Here is a 26,514-nt window from a genome sequence, read left to right as displayed (position 1 = left end):
TGCTCGGGGTGGGGGGAGGGGAGGGAGAGAGAGAGAGAGACAGAGAGAAAGCTCTCTGGTGCCTCTACTTATAAGGGCACTAATCTCATCATGAGGGCCCCACCCTCACAACCTCATCTAACCCTAATGACCTCCCAAAGACCCTAGCTCTAAAACCATCATATTAAGGGTCAAGGCTTCAACATACAACTGGGGAGAGGCGTGGGGCACAAGCATTCAGTCCATAACAAAGGCCAACAGGAGAGTGTCTCTAACGTCTTCCATCTCTGACCTCCAGACCGCCTTTTAAAGTGTTCACCTGATTAGGTCAGGCCCACCCAGGATCATCTCCCCTTTGATAATGTAAAGTCAGCTGATTAAGGGCCTTAATTAAATCTACAAAACCCATTCACCTTTGCCATATGATATAAACTAACCACAGGAGTGAAATCTCATCATGTTCACACACTCAAGTGGGGGCAGGGGGAGAGGGATTATACAGGCTGCGTACTCCAGGAGGTGGGTATTTTGAGAGCCATCTCAGAACTCGGCTTGCCATGCCCTATCATTGACCCTGTGCTGTCCTTTCTCTCATAACCCTTTACCCCTCAGGGCCCTCATCTGTCACTCTCACTACCACACACACACATGCACGCACATTCACTACTTTTCACAGGTACCTACAAATTAGCTGCAGGCATTTGGCCATTACCAATGGCCTCCCCATGTCCCCCTTTCCTGTGCCCAGATCCATCTTGACCTAAAAGTGCTAACCGGGACTTCCCTGGTGGTCCAGTGGTTAAGACTCCACACTCCCAGTTCCGGGGGCCTGGGTTCAATCCCTGGTCAGGGAACTAGATCCCGCATGCCACAACTAAAAGATCCCCATGCCGCAACTAAAGATTCCGAATGCCGCGGGCTTCCCTGGTGGCGCAGTGGTTGGGAATCCGCCTGCCAGTGCAGGGGACACGGGTTCAAGCCCTGGTCCGGGAAGATCCCACGTGCCGCGGAGCAACTAAGCCCGTGTGCCACAACTACTGAGCCCATGCTCTACAACAAGAGAGGCCACTGCAATGAGAAGCCCATGCACCACAATGAAGAGTGGCCCCCCTCACTGCAACTAGAGAAAGCCCGCGCGCAGCAACAAAGACCCAACTCAGCCAATAAATAAATAAATTTAAAAAAAAAAAAAAAAGATCCCGAATGCCACAACTAAAAGATCCCACACATGGCAACGAAGATCCCACGTGCCACAACTAAGACCCGGCAAAGCCAAATAAATAAATAGATTTTTTTTTAAATGCTATAAAACATAAATAAATAAAAGGGCTAGCCTATTGGAGCATAGAGGGAGGCTCTGAGAAGGGAATTTTTTTCTTTCTACCAATTGACGTAAGTCTTTTCTCTAAAGACATTTACGAAGCATTATTAGTTACAGTGACAAGTAGCTCTGAGCTTTTAAAGGGCCTACCAAGAAGGTTTGAGATGGAGAAAAAAACAAATTCATCATCTCCAAAATATAAAACTCAGTATAATTTAATTAAATGCTTATAAAACATTTTATCAGAATAAAAAACATACTGTTATATGTAAATTTATTTAATGGGGATGTGAGAATATTATATGTTCGCTATGATGAAGCACGGGACTCCAAAAAGAAGGGTATCAAGGATTTGTGAAGGATGCAAACAACTTAGTGAGACCCGTTTACCCACTGGTACTAGAACATTTAGGTGGTGTTAGAGAAGGAAAATCTCAAAATGACACTTACGTTACCATCCTTTCTACTTTTAAGGTAGGTATTCTGGCCATCAAGCTTACTTGATTCTATTTCCTTGTGAATTAGAAAAAAAAAATAGACATTATTTTTATTTCACATATTGGGAAAGAATCATAAAGTACTTACCTAAGGCCACAGTAGAATTATGTCAAAGAACATGGTCTAGAGGACTTCCCTGGTGGTCCAGTGGGTAAGACTTCGCCTTCCAATGAAGGGGGCGCAGGTTCGATCCCTGGTCGGGGCGCTAAGATCCCACTTGCCTTGTGGCCAAAATACCAAAGCATAAAACAGAAGCAACATTGTAACAAATTCAATAAAGACTTCTTAAACGGTCCACATTAAAAAAAAAAAATCTTAAAAAAAAAAGAACACGGTCTACCCCTAAACTATAGAATCACAGATTCTGAGCTTTGAACCACTGAGAGCCATCACCTGACAGATGCAGAGAAAATGTGATGAGCCCAGCACCACACTCACCAGCGAGATCCCAGTGGAGACAGGAATCAGGGCTGGCTGACTCCTCACCCAGAGGTCTTTCCAACACGATGTGCTTTTTCCTTTATCTCTTAATACTAGACTCATGTTCTTTCAGTCCAACATTGTTTCTCAGACTAGACCTCACACATATGCAGGGGGATTTTCAGTTTTAACTCCTTTCTTCCCAAGCCTCACCTGGAATTCTGAGAATAAACCATAAGAAGAATCCTTGTATCTTGGTACTAGGATACCTCTCAGGGATCATCTAATCCATCCTCTTCTTCAGGCTGGATATCCCTTTCACAATATCCCTCCCAAGAGGTCAACAGGCCTCTTCTTGAATACCTCCAGTGATGGGGAACTCACTACCGAAGACAAGGGCAAGTCCATCCTGAGCAGTCTTAACTGCTGAGATGCTTGGTCTCCACCTAATTTCACATGTGGTCTTCCAGAGGTACATGGAAAAGTGTAAGTCATTTCAGAGGCCATGGTGTCTCATACTTGAAGACGATTCACTTTCTTCAAATCACTTCTCCCAGAGTTTCTCAGTGTTGGTGTCATTAGCATTCAGAGTGAGACTTCTTCCTCAAGTGGGCCTGTCCCGTGCATTGCACGCTATTTAGCACCACTAGTCCCCTGGGAACTAAATTCCAGTAGCTCACATACACTCACCATGAGACAACCTATTCACTGTGATTCCTCCCATATTTCCAAGAACCCTTGGGGAGGGCAAGGATACTGTCCCTGATTGAGAACCACTGTGAGTCTAGGTCAAGACCTCCTGAGCGCCCTCAACAATTGACTGTATTGCACACGGCACAGGTGTAGAGTGCTTCACCACCCATGGAAGTCTCAAAGCGGCCCATGATGGGAACTTTGTGTCACTATCCTCATGAACACAGGATTACAGGGGGGAAGAGACAATTAATGCCAAGAATTTAACAGTGACTAGAAGACAAGCTTTTCGTTTTGCCATATTAAGGAATCTTCCATCTTGCACCATTCCACATGTTCCCCACTTAAAAGACACCTCCCTGGTCTGCTACAGTGATTGGGAACCATATGCTGTCAGTTAAGTAATTTTACTGAAACTAGAAATCTAGATCACCTTGCTTCCCGCCCAAACAGCCACCTCGCAATTATTCTGCCAACAGAAATGCCTTGTAGTTCTTTAAAAATCTTTCACCTCTGGCCATTGTTTTCATAGCTATTAACCAACTACGGTTGGACCTTTATGATTTTGATTTAAATTGCTTCAGTCAGAATGATTGTTAAGACGGAAAATAATTGAAATCCAAATTGCCCCTGAAATTGCTTTGAAATCAGAGCACAAATAGGCAAGAGCTCATGATGTCATCGAATGTTAGACTGCCACACAGACCCTCCAATATCTTGTTCACTCTTTCCCCAAACATTCTTGATTACACACATGACAGCTGCTGTATTCGGGGAAGCACCATGCAGTATGGTGGTAAAAGCATGGGCTTCTTGCTTTGAATCTTGGGTCTGCCACTTACTAGCTGTGTGACCATAGGCAAGTTTGTTAACTTCTCTGTGCCTCAGTTTCCTGTAAAATGGAGACAATAATACTTACTTCCCAAGGTTGTGGGAAGGATTTGTCAACAAAAATAATCAATAAACAATCAAGAATAAGAATAGAAAAGAGGTTTATTTGAGCCAAACTGAGGGCTAGCCCGGATGCCCACTTCCCAGATTACTCAGAGAAACTGTCCCAGAGAAGCATGGTTTCCAGCACAGTTTTATACCTTGTCAGAGCAAAGAACATTAAAGTCAGGGATACATTTCTTCAAGGTTTCAAAAAAAAAAAAAAGAACAGACCAGCATGTACATAGCAAGTCAGCATGGCCTTGCACCTGCGGAGGGTGTCTTATCATTAAAGGAGTACCAGCATTGGCGTCCCAGGAAGAGAGGCATTTAATCTTTATTTTTAACATGGACATTCTTTACTTTTGGTCAGTGTGTGCTTTTCTCTAATAATTAAAGCACATGTACAATGTGTGTTTGATAGGCCATAAACAGGCTATTTTAGTTAGTGTAAAATTCAGGTTAATTCATGGATAAGCCAGAATGACTTCCCTATATCTCAATATGTGAAAATTTCTTTTGTCAGTTTGAGTGAGCTGAGAATGAGCAAGCAGGTCCTGTGAACACTCCACCAGGACCACCAGAGCATTCACATGGTTTCTTGGGTCTTTTTCCCTTCATCTTCTTTCTAACTCTTGTCAGAAAACTGTTTGAAGGCTACCAAGGCTGCTCTGTGGTGTGACACAAAAAGCCAGAAGTACCTGGGAATTCACAGCCCCCAACACCACCATCACCCCACTGAGGTGACCCTGAGCCCGCAATGGACCGGGGTCAGTATATGAAAGCCCATTTCCCTTGCCATCAGTGAGGACAAACTCCACAATGTAACTTACACTCCAGAGCCCCCCACGCGATCAGGCTGAGACTGGGGCTTCACCTAAAATCACACCCCTGCTTGGTTTCTTCTCTTCCTCTGCCCTGCTTCTTCCATTCTCAGAGAAACCCTACATGAGTCTCCTGCATACAAATTCTCTTCTCTGGACTTGAAAGTCCAACCTGAGGCAGGCACTCACCATAATTCACAACCGGCAAGCATTTAATAAACGTTAGTCTTTATTACATTTGCCATTAACAGGCACTATGAACTCAGTAACACTTTAATAATAAATTACATATATACACGACATTATGTCTTCATAATGTGTCTGGACACCCTGTAGTCATCCTAGTTCTCTGTGGTCACATTTGGGAAACATGGCTTTTAAAAAAAGCTCCCTTATGTCACTGAAAACGAAACCAGGAACAAGAGAGTCTGTGTGAATGGCCCCAGTCCCAGGGCTAGGGAATGGCAGGCAGAATTTTAACCCAGGTCTCCTGCCCAGTTCAGTGTCATTTTCATCAAACCCTTTAGGCGCCCACTGGCCAGTTTTCAGAGAGAGGGAAACAGTGGGAACTCAGAAGCCTGCTCAGAACACCGGCGGCAGCACCCCAGCGGCAGTTATGGAAGGCCTGTGTTCACACCCCTGCTGGGTGTTTTAACAACAATCAAAGCGTATAGAAGCTCCCTGCCTTCTAGAAGCTTGTCACTGAGTATGGACAAAGGCCAAATGCTTGAGAATCATAAGAAAATATCCGGAAAACATCAGGAAGCTGAGGTTACCGAGAAGTGTGGGATACATTTAGAGACGGGAGGAACCTTAACAGACATGCTGCCTGGTGATTTTCAGTGTATTTTTTTAAGCAACAGAATCTTTGGTTTGAATGAGTCCATTGCCAAAATGCAGAGTCTAGAACAGGTAAAAGCGGGTATGCTCAAATGAACTGGGGTGGGACGGTCCCATCTCCCTTGCCCTCTCCACCCCACGGATCCAGTCTGATGCCCCACTCATTCATAGAGGAGGACACTAAGGGTCACCCTCCCTTGCTTTTGTAGTCCCACCACCAACATCCTGACTCCCTCTCACCTGTCTTGGCTAACAGCCTTCGTGCCCTCTTCCTCCCTTCCCTATCCACACCTCCCTCCCCTCCCCTGAGCCTGACCCACACATCACTGTGTGCAGGGGCCTTCACACTCTGCACCTCCCACTGTCACACAAACCCTGTCCCGGCAGCCTTCTGGTCAACCTTCAAGGACCACCAGAAATGCCTCCTCCTCCAGGCAGCCTCCTGGGATCTTTCCAGTCAAAAGTGTCCCTGCCCTGCCCTCCAGGCTCCTGCTTCACACACCCCCAAACCCCCGCCAACTTCCTCACCCCCAGGGAGATTTGTGAACATCTTGCTTTCCCGCACTGGGCGATTTAATTGACTTTGTACCCCCCCCCCCCAAAACACACACACACCTTGGGAATCACTTTGCCCACAGTGGACGCCCAACAATAGGCTCTTGAAGTGATTGCCCAGAATTACACCACAACCTTGGTGGCATCAACCAGAGAGGGGACCCACGGGCAGGATGGAATACCTGGGTCTGGGTGGGTGTCTGGAAAGACTTCGTACAGAAAGAGCACACACTCCCTTTGCAGACTTGTCGTTATCTGTAGGAAAAACCATGACACACATCTGTTTAAACTATGCAGGCACAGAGCCTTGGGGCAGTTTGGGGAAGCCACAACCAAGGGGTGTGTATACAAATTGACAGGAGGTATTTGTCAGGAGGGAAGGAAGTGCAACTGAGGAAGAAACTTCAGCAGTTCAACTTCACTGAGGATGAATCATCACACTCGGTGTTTTTCCTTAGACAGGGAATTTTCTTCTCGGAGGATGGGCTGTACAGAGTAAATCCTCAGGAGAAGGGCCCCTAGAAAGGCCTGTGCCATCTCGGAGTCCCCAGCCTGTCACAGTTAAAAAGGGGCTGCACCCAATCATCACAAGAACCCTATGGCCAGGTGGCTGAGGTTCTAGACCCACAAACACAAACAGGGGCTGGAAGAGAGAAATAAACCCCTCACTGCTAAGCACCCCTGAGACATACCTGCCGCCTTCAGGGCAGACGTCTGGGCCTTTCTGCCTGGCTCAGCTCTTCAAAATCCACCCAGCAATGTGAAAAATGCAATTCTGCAGATCTGCTGGCATCCTCCGCAAGGAGTAGGCACACGGGTGGGAGGATTACACTATTGCATACTTTCCAAGGGCTCAGTCACTGGCTTTGTGGTCAGGAACTCAGCCCAGGAACAAAGAAAAGATGCCCCAGGGGTGGTCTCAGGCCAGGGTCCGCCTATTCTCCGAGCCCTCCCCCGACACATCACTTCTCAGCCCATCACAGCCTGCTTTCAGGGATCCCAACAGCCACGTATACACCCCAAAAGCCACGGTTTCCCAAAGGGTATTCACATATATTGAAAAAGTGAAACGGATGTTTTGCCCAAATGAGTTAGAAAAATCCCAAGTTCAAAGACATTAATTTTCTCGAGGACTTCTCAGAGCATTTAAAAGCTAATGAGCACTGGGAAATCCCAACACTGTGATAGAATACATTGCATTTTCCCAACAGGACTTAATCACCCTTTCCCCACATGGCATCTCCTAGAACCAGCAGAATTTAATTCAATTTGTTCCCTCTCTACCTCAGCAGGTTCTCCAAGAGTGGCCCATGGACACACTTTCAAAGATCCACATCTTCTTTATCCATTCATCTATTGATGGACATTTAGGTTGTTTCCATGTCTCGGCTATTGTGAATAGTGCTGTTATGAACATAGAGGTGCGTGTATCTTTTTGAATTAGAGTTTTGTCCAGATATATTCCCAGGAGTGGGATTGCTGGATCATATGATAGTTCTATTTTTAGTTTTTTGAGGAACCTCTGTACTGTTTTCCATAGTGGCTGCACCAACTTACATTCCCACCAAAGAACATGTGTGTGTGTGTGTGTGTGTGTGTGTGTGTGTGTGTATAAAACTGAATCACTTCTCTGTACAGTGAAAATTAACACAGCATTGTAAATCAACTATACTTCAATAAAAAAAGATCCACAAGGTCAAATCTATGTTCATAATAATAGTAAGATGTTATTTGTCTTCTTCACTATTTGGACATTCACACGGATGATCCAAAAGCAGTAAGGGGGAGGGTAAAACTGCTGGTGCCTAAGCATATATCAAGGCAGTGGCCTCGTAGTGTATGTCTTTCTCACCATGTACTCACAAGAAAGAAAAAACACTTTTACTTTAAAAATGTCCTTTATGAAGCTGTAAGAAATATTAACTTTATTTAATTGCAACCTTTGAATATATATATATATCTTATATAACATGCTGTGTGAATACATAAAAAATATACATAAAGCACTTCTCCTGCTTATTGAATGGTTGCCTCTGGGAAATGCTCTTGTGCAATTGTTAGAGCTGAAAACTGAATTAGTCTTTTTTTAAATGGGACACCACTTTAACTGACTGACAGACAAACTATGGTTATACAGATTTGAGTATTTGGCAGACATTTTCTTGAAAATGAATGAAATGAGCAGATCTCGACAAGCAAAACAACTGGCAGAGTTTGATGTCAATTATAAAATTTGAGCTTTCAAGCAAAAATTAGAATTTTGGAAAACTCTATGCACCATCATGCGTTTGACAGCTTAAAGACTCTTCTAATGAGCTCGATGGGGATATTAACAAATGTGATGTTTTGATATGACACAAAATGAAATATGTCAACATTTGGAAGATATGAATAACTCAGTGAACTAATATTTTCAAAATAATTAATGCATGATGTTACAAAAATCTTACATGGGTATAAGAACCATTCAAAGTACAATTTAGACCAGTGGATTTTAACGTAACAGAGTATGAAATTTTCATTGCTATGGTTTCAGATTCTACATGCAGCCTTCTAGAAATTACCACTTGTCAAGATTTGTTGTAGTCAAAGGGAAACAACCATAAATATATGAAATGACTACTAAGATACCCCTCCCTTTTCTAACTACATACCTTTACAGGGCTGGATTTTCTTCACCCACTTCAAACAAAGCAACATACCACAACAGATTAAATGCAAGCAGATGAGAATTGAGCTGTCCCTATTAAGCAAAACATCAAAGGAATTTGCAGAAATGGAAGACAACACCACTCTGAGTCTCACTAAATATTTTTTGTTTTATTTTATTTTGGAAAGTATGGACATTTTTCAATTAAAAAAAAAAGTAGTCTGTTTTCCTGTAATGGATTTATTACTGATTTTTTAAATGAATTAATAAATAAATATTTTAAACATTTCTCATTTTACTTTTTATATTAGCGATCAGTAAACTTCTCCTATAAAGGTACAGATAATAAATATTTTAGGCTTCACCAGCCAGTCTCTAGTACAACTAATCAACTCTACCGTTAGAGCGTTAAAGAACCATAGACAATACATAAACAAATGCATTTGGCTGTGTTCCACTAAAACTTTATTTACAAACAACAGTCATGGGCTAGATTTGGCCCACAGGCCACAGTTTGCTGACCCCTGTCATATGATAAATGTCAATAGATATAACCAACTGAAACAAAAGTTCTGTGGAGTCCTCAATAATTTAGAAGTATAAAGAGGTCCTGTGACCAAAAAGATTGAAAAATCACTGTTCCACCTGAAGTATGAACACATCATCATCTTCAAAAGGAATTTCATACAAGAGAAAGGCTGGGGGAGACGGGCCAAGGTGGGAGCACTTCATCCAGGGGACATCAATCAGCCTGCTTCTTTTCCCCGGGGGGAAGATCCTGTAGGCAACAGACAGTTTGGGGAAGTGAGGTTCTGAACACAAGATCACTCCCTTTAATATCCTGGAACCCACCTCATCTAGAAAAAAGACTCAGATTTTGGCCAGTGTGGCCACCACCTGTGCCATGAGCCTGTCAATAAAATTCCTCTCTTTTGGAAGATGAAAGTCATGTGTGATGTCAAAGCACATCTGTAGGGTGACCTGCAACCAGCCCCAGGGAAACAACAGGGGGTTCTCCTGCACTTCCCAGGGGCAAGAGTGGCCTGCGTGGTGCTGAGGGTAGCAGGTCTGATCCTCCCACAGATAAGTCACTTCAAACCTAGACAGCACACAGAAGATTCCAGACTGCTCAGAGCACGCTCGTTAGGCCTGCCGAAGGGCTGGCTCCTCAGCCCTGGCCTCCTACTGTATATTTTAGTGCAGGAACTGAGTCACACCTGCAAATTCTATGACAGACGATGTTTTATTGACTTTGAAGAGTGCCAGCTCATTTCCTGGGTCCCAGGCCAAACTGACATAATAAAGTCCTTTCAAAAACCCACCAGAAAAAGTTGGTATAACGTCCAAAATAGTCCAAGGAAAGAACACTTCTAAATTTGTTAATAAGTTCTGTGCCAGTCAGCTCTAACAAGATAAAAGCCTATCATGAGAGGCCCAAGGCAAACTCAGGGCTGCCATCCCCCTATTGCCTGCTAGGTCTTTTTTCCTTGACTGTTTGTTTGTTTTTTTTTTTCCTTCTAGCAATACTTTGGGTGACAAGAAGAGTTTTCTGGTGTCTTTCACACACAGTCAGCTCTCCTGCCCACCAATCTTCTGGGTATTTTTATTTCACTCCCTGGATGATTTTATTGGATCAACACATCAAGCTGTGAGGTTTTGCAAACATGAAATGTCAGAGCAAACATAGATACATCCAGAATAGCACCATTCCCTCTCTGCCAATAGCACCCCCCAAGCAACACACAGACACACACACACACATACACACACACACCATCTTTCCTCAGTCATAAAAGTTAGCCAGTTGAGCCCTTCTCCTCAGAATTCTGCTTCAGCCTCATTGAGTGACAATACACAGCGGTTTCAGTACTGAGCTCACCAAAGAAGTAAGGCAAACACAGACAACACAGGCAAAGATATGGCAATCCACCTTCTAAGGGCCAGGCCAGGCCTCAGTCTGCTTAGAGTGAATAAAAGCAGCCTCAAGACGAGAGAGCATAGTCTTGAGAGGTAGAGAACTGCCTTCTCAGAGCAGAGAGTCTGTCAGTGGTACTTGAACAAGTCACCAGGAGAGAGTGGGTTCATGGGGGAGGAGCAAGAGAGGAGGAGGGAACAGAGGCCCGTGCAAGGGCCTTAGAGTGATTTTGAACAGAGCAGGTCAATATAGCTACTCTCCAAATTGGACAACTTTGTGGAGTCAAGAGGAAGCGCACAGGAAAATTGAGGCCTGGATCACTGAGGAAGGGTCAAAGGCCGGGCATTGGTGATGGATGAGACAGGAGGGCCCTGTCACTAAGGTTTCAGCCAAAAGCAGGGATTTATACCCTCAGCCACCCAGGAGACGGGGACCTTCAGGTTGACAAGGACAGAATCACACAGGCCACAACCAAACCTACTCTGCTGCTCACTAGCTGGGTGAACCAGGACAGGTGACTCGGTCTTTTTGAACCTCTTTTTTCATTTATAAAATGGGATGATAATAGTACTGTATTTGCTCTGGCTGCCATAACAAAATACCATAAGCCAGGCGGTTTAAACAACAAATTTATTTGTCACATTTTTGGAGACTGGAAACCTGAGATCAGGGTGCTAGCAGAGTCGGGTTCTGGAGAGGTTGCTTTTCCTGGCTTGCAGATGTCCCCTCTCCACTGTGTCCTCACATGGTGGAGAGAGAGAGGGCTCTGGTCTCTTCCTCTTCTTATAAGGACACTAATCCCATCAGCGGGGGATCCATCCTCATGACTACCCTCATCTAAACCTAATCACCTCCTAAAGGCCCCACCTCCAAATACCATTACATTGGGGGTTGGTTGGGGCTTCAAGATATGAATTTGAGGGGCACAGACTTTCAGTCCATAGCAAGTACCCACCACAGAGAGATGCTGTGAGGGTTAAATGAAATTTACACACACAGGACTGATTTAACACGGTGCCTGGCACATCATTGGAACTGTTTAAAGATGGCCATTGTTCTCATTTGTTTTAGGGAACGGGCAGAGGAAGCATCTCCACAGGCCAGCACCAGTGTTCACCCGGTGCTGTGTTTGGCAGGCAGTTTGCAATGACATTTCCAACAAGGGAGATCATTGCCTGTTACTGAGAATTAGGCAGGCCTTGCTCCCTGGTCCCAGGAAATCTCGCTCCCCGTGTCTATGTCCTTGGTGCTACACAGAGGTCTGAGTTATGGGAGGGGTGATCTTCCTCAGGGCCTGGTGTCAGGGCCTCCCTGGGCAACAAGATGAAGACAAGGACCCTCCCGGGTGCAGGAATCCAAGCAGGAGCCTGATTGAAAGTCACATCCTCACTTTTCCTTTTCCCCTATAACATGGACCAATAATCTCAAACCTGAGTGTGCAAACCAGAATCACCCCCAAGAGCCTGTTACAAAACAGATTTCTGAGCCCCACCTCCAGAGTTTCTAATTCAACAGATCTGGGATGGGCCTGAGAATCTACATTTCTCACTAGTTTCCAGGAGATGGTGCTGCGGCTGGTTTTGGAACTACACTTTGAGAATCACCACCGTCGACCATGAAACAGAGGCTGCAGTAGCATGTTTCCCATGCCAATCCAATCATTTTAGAAAAGACTGACTTTCCTATGCCTTCCCTCAAGATTCCAAATTGAGGACAGAATCAGCCACTGCAGTTTTCAACATAGGAAAAAGTGGAGTCACTTTGAAAAGGAGAAGTGATATCTCATATTTGAGGTGAGTAAAGGTACAGCTCAGATAAGTCTGGACTATGTTCCCAGGGTATATGAAAGGAATCGGTCAAGCCTTTGAGAACTAGAACTAGAACTGAGGGAGGAGTCAGGAATTCTAAACTACCAACTAGATGATAATCTATCTCTTTTCCCTAACAATTTCCCTGGCATTGGACAGTCTTATCTTATCACACCTAGTGTGAAAACAAAGTATGTCAAATACTTGTTCGATTCCCACCCTATGTCGCTCTAGGATGTAATTTGATTGACTCTTGTTTGTGGAAAGAATTCTTGGCTTCCCATCTGCATCTGGGATTGGGTTTCCCCTACACCAAACCAGAAGAGCAGCAGGTGGAAACATCAAATGCTCTTTATCCACCTGCATACTGAAAGCAGGAATTCCCAGGTCTTCATGAACTCCCTCTTATTGAAGAATTGCATCCACTGGGCATTCTGTGAAATTCAGTGGTAACTTCCCAAGTTACTTCAGGACACCAGCCAGCTGCCACCTTCTCTAAGGATGTTAACTTCTCTCAGACTAAGTATCACCACCCAAGAACCCTTACTGCCATACAAAAATTCTTCTAATATATACCTTTTATATGTATTTTATTGGGAGGAGGTAGCTCCAATGCAAGGGGATAACCACAAAGATTTTTTTCAGGTCATCTTCAATCTGTCCTTTCCTTCCTGTCGGGTGATCAGAAAGCCTTTAAGTACCCTAAACAAACTCGCCACATTAGACCCACATAAACTTGGATCTAACTCAGTGGTCCTCAGCTGGGGCCAACTCTGGCCCCCAGGGACTTTTGGCCATGTCTGAAAATATTTTGGGTTTTCATAACTCAGGTCAGGGATGCTCCTGACATCTAGTGGATAGAAACCAGGGACGCTGCTAAACATCCTACAGTGCACAAGACAGCTCCCGCAACAAAGTTATCCTGCTCTAAATGTCAGTGGTGCCAAGTTGGAGAAACCCAGATAAATGACTGTCTAGAGGGAACAGGCAACCTGACTCAGTTCCTAAATAATGAACAGGATTTCTGGTTAAATTTTCAGCCTAAGAGCACTCAAGAAAGTCCCTAGAACAGTGTAGTTTCTTCACATCCATGTGAGAAGAGTGAGAATTTAAAGTCATGGTGTCATCCTTGGATGATGGGTACCTTAGGTTAGGTGCTCCCAGAAGGAACAAGTACAAGTGGTTCATTTGGGAAGTGATCCCCGGAAACCTCAGTAGGGGAGTGGAGACGTAATACCAGGAAGGGAAGGAAGCCATTAGAAAGTGTGTTTTCAAGCAAGTTGCTACTGTGGGCAATTTCAGCTTAATCCCAACAGGGAATGCTGGGAGAGACTGCAGAACATTCATTATCTTCAGTTATCCCAACCAAGAGGCAAGGAGGCTGAGATACTTACTCATGCATCCTGTCAGTCACTGGTCGAGGGATCCCAAAGGTTACTCATTCCCCAGCACTTCCAACCATCCCAAACACAGGTAGAGCGGGCCCTCAAGCAAAGTCCGCAGGCAAGAACTTTCTGGTGCTGGTAGTGATGCATGAAACTGACAAGTGTATGAAACTGACAAGTGTGAATGGTTGTGGATGGGGCCACCAACAGCATCTGCTACAATGAGATTGCTGAACGCATTCATTTTTTACATTGTATTTCTCTCATGTTGAATATTTACAATAAATTTATTACATTAGTAACAAGAATAAAACACATATAACTAAAAATACCAGAGGGAAATGCAAAGAGCATTTAAAAGATGGGGTAAAATGTAGCTCTTGCAAGCAACTAAACTGTCCGATTCAAAACTGAGAACAAGGCAATTCAGAACCATATTGCACCCAACATGAAAGAGGTGGTGGTAGCACGGTCATTTTAGATCTGTCATCTCATGTGCCGCTAAGCTCCAAGTCAGAGGGCCTTCTCAGTCATATTCCTAGTGCCTGCAGCAAGCTCCTGGAGGTGACAGAAGGAGGAAGCCAAGGCAGAGATCCTGGTTTCCTAAACTTCATGCCTGCCTTTGGATCGCCTGTCTACAAAATTTGAAAATCCAAAGACTTATAAAAAGTACCTGAGTTTAAATTTTAAAAAATTAAAAAAAAAAAAAAAAAACTATCAGCAAAGTAACTCTAGCAGAAACAAGAATGTTATGGGGAAATTAACTGATTTCAGTCAACATTGGAATGTTAAAACCACCCAGCCCATTTAGTGAGACCTCGCTTTCCAAAATCTGGTGTTTGTGGATTCATGCACAACATAACTAAGAAGTCTAGGCCTTATCAACCATCAAACACTTTATTTGTTACCTTTTTTTCACATTACTTTTTAATGCCAATAGTCTGAACCTCCACTCAAGTAATACATATAAAAGAAACTGAACTTGTTTCAACTGCATTAACTAACATAAGGTGAATTAATTTAAATTATAATACTCCTCAGAAAAATGCAATATCAGTCTAGGATTAATTTTAGCATCTTTCCTACCAGAAGAAGGTGCTCAATTATTCTAAACTTAAGAATAATTTAAAGTAAATTTAAAGAAACTTTTCAGATTTCAAGAGTATCTCAGAAAATAATAATTATTTATTGATGTATATATTTGTTTTTTCGCTACTTAGCTCCAATTTAAAAGGTTAATCATGAACATTTGGGAAAGAGAAAGGGCAGAGATTCTTGTGATTCCAGATAAGGATGATAGCATTGAAACCCAAAACAATACTTTAAACACACACACACATTTGTCTTTTTAAATTAATAAACATATTTCAGACAGTTTCATTCAGCATAGAAAAAATCATTTTAACTAGAAACACACATCCTTTTGAAATATTAACTATTCAAAAATTAATGTAAATTTAAAAAGGGGATTCTTTAAAAATAGAAAATGAACAGATTATTTCTACAGTATCAATCTGAGAACTTAAAATATTGGATATGTCATTGTAGAGGAAAAGCCCAGTCCAACAAAAATACACCTCATAGGACAGCTCTTTGGGAGAGCATTCTACCTGCTTGTGCTTATTCTCTACATCAGGTATGTAGGTCACCCCATCCAAGAATCTGTGGATAAACATTACCTGGAAGAGTCCTTTGAGCTAAAACTTAAGGCAAAATAACTTGCTGAGAGTGGCTAATTCACATTCTAGAATGAGAATGATCAACATTTTCCTATGGCTGACTTGCAGGGAAATGTACACAGTAAACATGGAGTTCTGACATCCCCTTCCTCCACCCTGTGGTCAAGACCACACATCTTCAGCTTGACACTTTCTGGACCTTTCATCTCCCTACATGTGTCTCATGATCATGAAACTTTCGTCTTATGTCATCATGCACTGAAATTTCAATCTTTATTGTTTAAGGTATCTTACAAATGGATGATCATTTCAAAAATTCTTCTGACTTTTCACTCAAGCTGGTGCAGTGATTCACCACTCTGCTTCATAAAGAAAGCAATGATAAAGTGTAAAGACAAAAAGACAAAAATCCAAACTTGGGCCCAAAAACCAGATAAAAATCTCTGTAGGTCAGAAAAGGATATAAATGCTAAGAAGTGAACGGGGCTGAAGCTGCGGACTCATTGGGGTTGTGGCAAAAGTATGCAGCAGACAACTTGAAAAGGCTCCCACTGACCACAGATGGAAAATGAAACCTTGAAAAGAATGATATCTACCAAAAATTGAAACACAGTGAAAGTGGGAAATCCGGAGTTGATAACAACACTTTTTAAAAAAATTAGTCACCTTTTAAGAGTGCCAGAGACTCAAATCATTATTCTGAAGACTGGCAAACAAAGGAAAAGAATCAAGTATTTATTCCCCCTTTCCTATATGAACTATACCTCTGGGTAACAATAGATGGAAAGGGAAAATTCTTCTTTAGGAGAAGAATTCCACCTAAGTAAATAAGAAATGATGGAATTGGAATATCACCATTTTGCAACCCCTAACAAAATAGTGGACTTGGGCAGATACCACCAATGGCTGCTAAAACCAGTAGGTGAAAAGCTGATCAATCTTAATGTCATGAAAAACAGAAACAGATGTTATGTGCCTTCTCTTAAGTGCCGTGGGAAGTATACACCACCACCTCCGAAGTATTCTTGGAAAAAGAAAAAGAAAAAAAAAGCCAGATCTCATCAAGCCTCATCTATAGGTCTATTATCATTTTATGGGTAATGGAGGAGGTGGAGGTACATATCGAACCACATCATGGAGGAAAAGAGAAACTACGTTAACTTTCTTAATAAATAATTGTAAGAAAACAAGAGGTGAAAGTTGGAAACGTTCTACATATTTGATTTTTTTTTTTAAGTAGTGTCAGTTTTTTTTAGATGTGATAACTGCATTGTACTAATGCTTTAAAAAGATTCCCACTGAAGTATTTACTGATGAAATTATATAATGTCTAACTTTACTCCAGAATAATCCATTGCAGGAGGGAGGAGGGGGATTCGAGGAAATGCAACTGACCATGTGGTGAGAATCATGGAAGTTACACCACTAGTTAATATTACAGAAAGAGAGAGAGGTGGAGGGAGGAAAGGGGTGAGGGTACTAGGGCACTGAGTGGGATTTCATTGAATCTGTACACCTTTAGTAGCCAAGGTGTGGCTCAAAGACCAGCAGCATCAACGTCACCTGCCAGCTTGCTAAAAATGGGGAATCTCAGGCCATGCACAAGATCTCCTGAATCAGAAACCACATGAACAAGATCCCTTCATAAAATTTGTGTACACAGTAAAGTTTGAGAAGTACTTTTGCAGATCACTTGGAAGAAAATGATTATCCTCCAATCCATGCTATACTACTCCATTTATTTAGGTCTACCCTAATGGCTCTCAATAATTTTTTCTAGTTTTCTGCAGAGTCTGTATTAGTCAGTGTGGGCTGCCATAACAAAATACCACAAGCTGGGTGGCTTAACAACAGAAATTTACTTTCTCACAGTTCTGGAGGCTCAAAGTCCAAGATTAAGGTGTCAGCTGATTCAGTTCCAAGTGAGGGTCACTTCCTGGGTTGCAGATGGCCACTTTGCAGATGGTCTTCACATGGTCTTCCCTCTGAGAATGAGCAGAGAGAGAGCAAGAGAGCCCTCTTGAGTCTCTTCTTATAAGGACACTAATCCTACCAGATCAGGGCCCCACTCTTGACTTTATTTAACCTTAGTTACTTCCTTAGAGGCCCCATCTCCAAATACAGCCACATTGGGGGTTAAGGTTCCCACATATGAATTTTGGGGGTACACAAACATTCAATCCATTAACAGAGGCCTTGGGCCAAGCTTTTTGCATTTATTCCTGGATGATTAGTATTCTTAACTGATTTATGAATTATAATAATTTATTTGTAGGTTCTTCCGAATTTTCTATGTGCATAATCCTATCTTCAAATAAAGGCCATTTTATTTCTTACTTTTCAGTCCTTATACCTTTTACTTTTTTCTTACCTTGTTCCCAAACTCAAAGGGGAGTATGGTGTCTGCTGCAGGCTTTTTTTTTTTTTTTCTGAATTTTTGAATTTTATTTTATTTTTTTTATACAGCAGGTCTTATTAGTTATCCATTTTATACACATTAGTATATATATGTCAATCCCAATCTCCCAGTTCATCCCACTGCCACCCACCCACCCCCCACCCCGCCATTTTCCTCCCTTGGTGTCCATATGTTTGTTCTCTACATCTGTGTCTCTATGCTGCAGGCTTTTTGTAGTTACCCTTTAATGAACCAAAAAGTTTCTATCTACTCTTAGTTTACCCAGAGATTTTATCATGAATGGATGCTGAATTTCATCAAATGCTTATTTTGCATCTATTGAGATGATCTATGGTAATATCCCCTTTTCCATTCCTAGCACTGGTTGTCTGTACCTTACTTAATTTTTTCTGGGTCTGTATTGCTAAAGATTTTATTAATTTTATTAATTTTCATTTCATTGATTTTCTTTATTATACATTTATTTCTTATTTCGTAGATTTCTACTCTTCATTATTTCTTCTTTTTCTCCTTCTCTAGATAAAATTTGATATTTTCTTCTAACTTCTTGAGGTTCGAGCTTAGATTATTGGCTCAGGAGGGTGAGTCTAAGTTACTCTGTCCACCATTATTAGAGGAATAAGAGGGAATTCCCTGGCAGTCCAGTGATTAGAACTCTGCACTTTCAATGCTGAGGGCGAGGGTTCAATGCTGAGGGCGAGGGTTCAATCCTTGGTCGGGAAACTAGGATCCCACAACCTATGCAGTATGGCCTAAATAAATTAATTAACTTAATTAAATGAAAAGATATAAAAGCAAAATATATTTAAACTTAATTTCATCCTTTGTTTTCAATCTTAAATGAGAGGAGCTAGGAAAACAAAAAGCTACCTAATTCCTTCTATTCCCAAGCAGTTCATCAATTTATAATTATTTAATCCAGAGTAACCAAATACTCATTTGACCAAATTAATGTCTTTTAAAAAGTATTAATCTAAACAAATGGTTATATCAGAATACTTTTACTTTTAGTTTTATTGAGATATAATTGACATACAGCCCTGTACAAGTTTAAGGTGTAGGTTATGTCAGAATGTTAATGTGACTTCCATTTTCTTCAACATCTTAACAAAACTGTGCTTCAGAGTCACAAAGCTTATCATAGTTGATGTAACCATAGGAGAAACTAGAAGTATTCCTCACAGGAAAAGCTTCCTTAGACTTGTTCATTGAGATTACGGTTTTAATAAAATGAGTTAAAGATATTTCAAAGCTTGCTGCAACTTTCGTGAACTTTTCGAAATGATTGCCTAAGTATGTTAACCCAAGCACTATCGAATTAAAAATTGTCATTCTTGTCTCATGATGTTTTCTAACTTTACTGTACTCAAACTTTAACCATTTCAGAAAATCCAATTTAAATCAAAATCGTAAATTATGAGCAAAAATCACTAATTTTTAGAATCTCTTCAGATTAGCATTTGAGACAGAAATTGCTTTTCAATCTTTCAAATTCATTCACCATTTAACAAATATTTGTTGAGCACTAACTATATGTCAAACACATAAGTATACTGCTAGGTTCCTTTTTAAAACATGTCAGATTCTTGCTCCTGTCCTTTGCTGATTTACGTGTCATGTTAAACATTACTGTCTGTAACGTAATCAGTGAAAAGAATATCTCCCAGTTCTCGGTGTAATGTGTCTTTCTAAGACAGCCTTGAAATTTAATCTGGTGTTGGTATTATCTTCCTCATAAAAAGGGACAAATGCAATTGATAGTAAATGACATCAACATTCTTTTCTACTCACCCAGCAAAAATGATCACCTGTGGTTAGAATTTTTCTAAAGCAAGTCTACAGCTAATTGGAACTTCAAATCTCTACAAGCAGGGTTAATTTGAGAAGTCAATAAGGATCGTGGAAGTAGTAGATAAAGTCTTTGGCTTTCCAGAATCACGACTGCAACCCCCTTTTATAAGTGAGGAAATTAAAGTTGAGTGAGAATAAAAGAAACGTTTAAGGTCCCAGCCAGGACCAACTCAGGTCCAGAATCGATGTCTATCCCCCAGGTGGATCTTCTTTGTACCACACAATGAAATCACGAGCTGTGATCCTACAACTGATATCTCCTGCATGTGTTTTTGTTTATATGTATATGTAAATGATTTTACATCCGTATTTGAATGCTTCAAGTAGTGAGATTTCTTTTTTCTTTCTTTTTTTTATTCATTCCAGGCAAAATAGAGAAACTGCTGATTTCTTGTAATTTTTGTACAGGTTCTTGTTCAACTTGGGGAAAATATTTCTTTCATTCTGTGTCAATATCTAAGAATTTCAGCAGTATCTGAGATGGCTCAGATGAATTTCATGTTCATTTTTAAGTTCCTTTTAATGGCAGAGTGAGTAGATAGGCTGGAAGGAATGACCCCTTCCCGCACAGCAGTACAGCCAAGTTAGAATTGTCCCAGGAAGGCCCATGGTTAGCTGACAAGTTTCGCTGTCTGACTTTGAGCACATCTTCATTATATGTTGTTTGTTTTCAAGTTACAGGTTCGCTTTGGAAAAATAAGATAACAAAAGCAAGAACAAAGTAACGGATGTTGAAGGCTGTTCTCTTTTTAAGGCTTTTACAAAGTTGTTATTGTTCCCCACCTGTCTCTAGATCAATGCTTCTCAACCTTGGATAGTCATTACATATCTTGAGGAGCTTCAGACAATACCAGTGCCTGGACACCATGCCTAGAAAGTCTGATTTGTTCTTCCTAAACCTGAGGATTTTTTTTTTTAACTCCAAAAGTGATGTGGAGCCAGAACTCAGAGCCACTGGTCTAGACACTGCTCTGGAGTCAAGAGGAACAATTCCCACTCATAACAAACACAGGAGAATCTATTTCTTGTGGTGTGGTCTTCTCTCTAAATAAATTAGAGAAGCGTTGACACTTTCTCATATAATATAATACCTTTTCCTTTGTTAGAAATTGTTCACTGCCTGACTCCTTCAAGGGTCAGCCCATGATTTCAAACAACATAGCGAAACCTTAGCTATCCAAACAGAGTGCATAAGACTCTAGGCAAAGAACCATACATGTAGAGGTCTGAGAACACTAACTTCCCAATAGGACCTCTTCAAATATTAATTTAGAAACCTTATTTGGAACAAAGAAAATAAAGGACAAACTAGAAGAGAAACTTTCCATTAAATTTGTCCAGTTTTGAGGTAAGTCATCTTAATTTTAGTACTATCAACATAACATTTTAAGTAGCATCTTCTTCCAAAGCCCCTACTCCCTTTCATTTGAATTTGTATAGTTGATGGTGAAAAATGGGCATGGTTGTACCCACTTTATAGCTGGAGAAGCATAGGCATAATTTCAGCGACTTATTTCAAAGTCAGCAGTCATTGACAGAATCAAGAAAATCAAAGCTGGGCTTCCCTGGTGGCACAGTGGTTAAGAATCCACCTGCCAATGCAGGGGACACGGGTTCGAGCCCTAGTCTGGGAAGATCCCACATGCTGCGGAGCAACTAAGCCCGTGTGCCACAACTATTGAGCCTGAGCTCTAGAGCCCGCAAGCCACAACTACTGAGCCCACACACCACAACTACTGAAGCTCACGTGCCTAGAGCCCATGCTCTGCAACAAGAGAAGCCACCACAATGAGAAGCCTTCACACCGCAATGAAGAGTAGTCCCCACTCGCCACAAGTAGAGAAAGCCCACGCACAGCAACGAAGACCCAACACAGAAAAAAATTAATTAATTAAATAGATTTTTAAAAAAAAGAAAATCAAAGCTGTGTTGTAATGTTCCTTCTGATGTTCTAAAATTTATACTTAAAAATACTCTGTTAAGATATTTTCCTCAAGATATATTTTAAGAAGCAGTATTTAAGGCTGGAACTTCAAATTCCATGAAATTTAAAATAGTCACAGGACTTCCCTGGTGGCGCAGTGGTTAAGAATCTGCCTGCCAATGCAGGGGACATGGGTTCGAGCCCTGGTCCGGGAAGATCCCACATGCTGCGGAGCAACTAAGCCCGTGTGCCACAACTACTGAGCCTGCACTCTAGAGCTCGCGAGCCACAACTAATGAGCCTGAGAGCCACAACTACTGAAGCCTGTGCACCTGGAGCCCATGCTCCGCAACAAGAGAAGCCACCACAATGAGAAGCCCGTGCACCACAATGAAGAGTAGCCCCCGCTCGCTGCAACTAGAGAAAGCCCACGCACAGCAATGAAGACCCAGTGCAGACAAAAATAAATTAATTAATTTTAAAAAATAATAAAATAAAATAGCCACAAAAATAAGTCGAGCAAAATAAACCCTGAAATTTGAAAGCTAGGTCTGTATGGTCTGTAAAGACAGCTACAAATTATATTTAGTTTCAGCCTTTAGTTTTACCATCGTTTACTTTCAAAACGAACTTTGTTTCATTTATTTATAATTTCCCTTTATCTTGATAGCAAATACAAATAAATCAAAACCACATGGCCAAATGATAGACACAGGGGAGATATATAGGTGACTATTACTGAAGAAGTGTGTAGAACTTTCCATTTTTTAAATTTTTATTTATTTATTTTTGGCTGTGTTGGGTCTTCGTTGCTGCACGCGGGCTTTTCTCTAGTTGCAGCGAGCGGGGGCTACTCTTCGTTGCGGTGCACAGGCTTCTCATTGCGGTGGCTTCTGCTGTTGTGGAGCACGGGATCTAGGCACACGGGCTTCAGTAGTTGTGGCTCATGGGCTCTAGAGCGTAGGCTCAGTAGTTGTGGCGCACGGGCTTAGTTGCTCCGCAGCATGTGGGATCTTCCTGGACCAGGGACCGAACCTGCGTCCCCTGCATTGGCAGGTGGGAGGTGGGTTCTTATCCACTGCACCACCAGGGAAGTCCCAGAACTTTCTTTCCTAGAAATTTTCCAAGAGGATTTACAACCCTCGGCCCCCAGATACTCTGGACTAATAGAAATAGCAACTGAGACTCTTTCAGTGTAGTGACTCTGTGTAGTTTCTAAAGAAACTAAATACATCTCACATAAATCTGTCTTGCATTGAGACAATACACATGCTTCACCTCTGCCGCTTCACCCCCCTCCAAAAAAAAATTGCTCCAAAAGGAGGGAATGGTGAAAATAAGAATTATTTCTCTCTCCTTGTTCTTGGTTTACAGCAGACACTGATGGCCAGAGACCAAACCCAGGAAGGTTATGAGATATAGTTTCAGGTTGGGGTTTCAGGTCTCAGTACCCATAAATACTGCTGGAACTTCTTGAGTACTGTTAAAGGAAGTTAGATATTGAGACTCTGGTGGCCATATACTTCATTATTGGGGGAAAACTATCCCACTTTCCAAAACTTCATTTCCACTAAGAGTTAAGTAACATAAGGTCAACCTGATCCGTATCATACATACATCAAAAGGCAATGATAATGTGCCAGTAAGAAATAAAATCAAGAAGGGTTCAGGTTCCAAACACAACTGGAAGGTCCCAAACTCAAGAGGGGAAGAAACACATGCTCTGTTCTTCCATGATCCTCCGACAACAAGCCCCAGGACGATACCCTGGCTTCACTCAATACTCAGCTTTCTGGACAAATGCAACCTTTCCATTCTGCACTTAATATTTTATGTAACTCATTGAAGCTTTCAGATAGACTAAATATATTTTGTCTAAAAATTAAAAGATTCTTTTAAAGTAGTATGTTGACAAATGTTTGGGAGAAAGGGACGGCTGTATTTTCACCTAAGCAAATTTCATATATCTGTACAAAATCATAAAATAAAATAAAAAACAAGTGTTTGTTACTTTGTCACTGCCTCAATCCCATTTCACATTTTCAGTTGGAGCTATATATCATTTGTAAGGTATGCTCAGCTCAGAACTAAAGCCATTGTAACTTTATAGAAATGGGATGAAATCTTCAAAGACACTCATTACTTTAAATCTGCTTGGTAAGCAATTTTTTAAAAGAAAAAGGAAAACAAATTCTTGTATATGAACGAGATCTCCAAAATCAATGGATTTTTCTCCAAGAATGATCTTTAAAACAGGCTATCAAGAAAATGACCCCTTTCCACGGTTCCTTGACATTCAAAATCTCTGTTCACAAGTTTCCTGCTAAACAAGTTTTTCTTAATATCTAGTTTGGCTCTTATTTTTCACTTTTAAAAACAGAAAAGTAATGGCATGGGAATTTTTAAAGATATTTTGTGACTGAAAGAAACTGGAATAGAACTTTACAATATGGCTTTGGTAATAATAGAGCATACATTTAATCTTTTATGTTACTACAGTAACATACATCCAGTGATGATATGTGTTGGCGTCTCACCTGCTTTAGTTACATATCAAATTTTAATCACTTTATTTTCTCATCACCCACGATATCCAAATAGTTTTCTCTTCATTTTTGCGAATGCAAAAGCAAAACAAACTCTTCTATGTTCTTTTGCTGCCACCCAGTGGCTCTGATCAGCAAGTGCAAGGACGACATATCTAACTGAAGAGACAGAAACACACCTTCAAGAAAACCCAAAGCATGAAAATCCAAATTATGAAAAGGGATAAACGTCGAAGCAGGCAGTTACATGAAAAAGGGTTCCTTCATGTTGCATAAAGATTGAGGGAAAACCTCCCCTAGATTGTAAATTCAAGCAAAAATGGGAGCTCAGCACTTCACTCTTCCTAGACTCTGAGGCTGGTTGGGCGTCGGCGCGTAGTAGGTGCTTAAACACTTGTTTAGCCTAACGAGCTACCTCTTTAATCCGTTTCATTAAAATGCTTATTATAATCAAGTGGAAAAATAAAAAACGAAAAAGCTGTATTTGCATTTGAATATAAATGGATAATGGGCTCGAAAAAAGTATTCTAAATGTTAGTCAATTATCTTTCAGTGAGAGGACTTTGGCCTCGCCGCGCACCATGAGGGATCTTAGTTCCCCGACAAGGGATCTAACCGGCGCCCCCTGCAGTGGAAGCGCAGAGCCTTAACCACTGGACCGCCAGGGAAGCCCCGAATACTTTTAAGACAGTCTGAGCAGGAGAACAAATTGTCAAAACTGGTCAAAAATTCAGGATGATTTTCCCATCGCGGACACAAGCGATAGAGCACGGGGTCAGAGATATGATATAGCTCCAAATCATGCTCCAAAGTTGGTGTGCAAATTTAACAGCGAGACTACATAAACCAAAACTGAAACCAGCTTTACAGTGTTTGAAAATTCAGTGTAGGTTTAGCCAATCAGCAACCAGCATCCATGACCCGGGTCCTCTCCTCCTGCGAAGCCCCTGTGTGTGCAGTTTCTGGGCGGGTTATAAAGTTCAGGGCAGAGACAGTAAGAGAGGTGCAGTCTCCAGAGTGGGTTCACATCCTAGCCTCACTAACTGTGTGCTCTTGGACATAAATACCCACTTCAATTGGCTTGTATAGATCACAGATGAGATAACACAGGTCTGCCCCAACCATGGCCAGGATCTGGTGTTAGCTGCCACAAATGCCCACACATGGACCAGGCACGACCTTAATATACATACGCACAGAAAAATTATTATTCAGAGAGGAAGGGATGATTGGAGAAACTTTTTATTCATTTGTAAATCATTTTTTAAATTTATAACCTATGCTTCAACTACAGGTACTAGTACAAAAACGGTAAACAATGAGCCTGGAATCCAGCGGTGAAAATGGCAATCCAGTAGGAACTTTAAGATATCACTTATTCCACTTTATCTTAATAAATGGCAAAAATATTTAAAACAATTGGAAAGGACAAAGCCCTAGTAAATTCAATTGTGCTTCCCAACCCACATATTAACAAGCATTTCTTATTTCTCTCTAACAAAAAATATGTATTTGGGGAAGAGGATTCCTATGCTTTGCCTCATAGAAATTTGAATATATTGAAAATACCTTCCAATGAGTCAGGAAATTCAAAAAATTTTAAGACACATTCTAAATGAAAGCCCAAGTCTTATTCAGAATGAAATGTTCTAGTTGCCAGCTTCTCAGGATGCAGTCCCTAGCTCCATTTCTATTTTATCATCAAGAAGTGTAAGATTTTCTACCTCTGCTTTGATCACTTAAATAATTTTTTTGCTTTGAACCCCTACAAAAACATATAGCAGAATCCACAAATAAAAGCTTTAAAAATAAATTCCACCACCACCAAATGCTGGCAAGACGTGGAAAAACAGGGACTCTTATTCATTGCTGGTGAGGATACAAAATGGTACAGCCACTTTGGAAAAGTTTGGCAGTTTCTTACAAAACTGAACATACTTTTACCATATGATCCTGCAATCACACACCTTGGTATTTACTCACAGGCATTGAAAACGTATGTTCACACAAAAACAGGCATGTGGATGGTTACAGCAATTTTATTCGTCATTGCCAAAACTTGGAAGCAACCAAGATGCCCTTCAGTAGGTGACTGGATAAATAAACTGTGGGACATCTAGGCAATAGAATATCATACAGCACTAAAAAGAAATGAGCTATCAATCCATGAAAAGACATGGAGGAGTTTAAATGCAAATTACTAAGTGAAGGAAGCCGATCTGAAAAGACTACATACATGATTCCAGTTATATGACATTCCAGAAAAAGCAAAACTAT

The 26,514-nt window shown here is 41.3% G+C and overlaps 1 long non-coding RNA gene across 3 annotated transcripts; it reads right to left on the bottom strand.

Annotated features, from left to right (window-relative positions):
- Positions 1-23: 23 nt before the first annotated feature.
- LOC309611679 lies at positions 24-21,818 on the bottom strand. 3 transcript variants are annotated; one of them, XR_014234665.1, is made up of 4 exons: positions 17,360-21,818; positions 6,243-9,488; positions 1,193-2,019; positions 24-898 (listed from the first exon to the last, which is right to left on the bottom strand). It is a non-coding gene; the product is annotated as an uncharacterized lncRNA (long non-coding RNA). The 3 variants fall into 3 exon arrangements; XR_014234667.1 differs by lacking the exon at positions 24-898 and having other exon boundaries at positions 1,139-2,019; positions 6,243-6,315; positions 6,753-9,488; XR_014234666.1 differs by lacking the exon at positions 24-898 and having other exon boundaries at positions 1,139-2,019.
- Positions 21,819-26,514: the final 4,696 nt, after the last annotated feature.

The sequence above is a fragment of the Balaenoptera borealis genome (assembly GCF_965194805.1).
Source record: "Balaenoptera borealis genome assembly, chromosome: 15".
Taxonomy (NCBI): Eukaryota; Metazoa; Chordata; class Mammalia; order Artiodactyla; family Balaenopteridae; genus Balaenoptera; species Balaenoptera borealis.
Note: the sequence above shows the minus strand (reverse complement) of the source record. Positions and strands in the feature narration are given on the sequence as shown.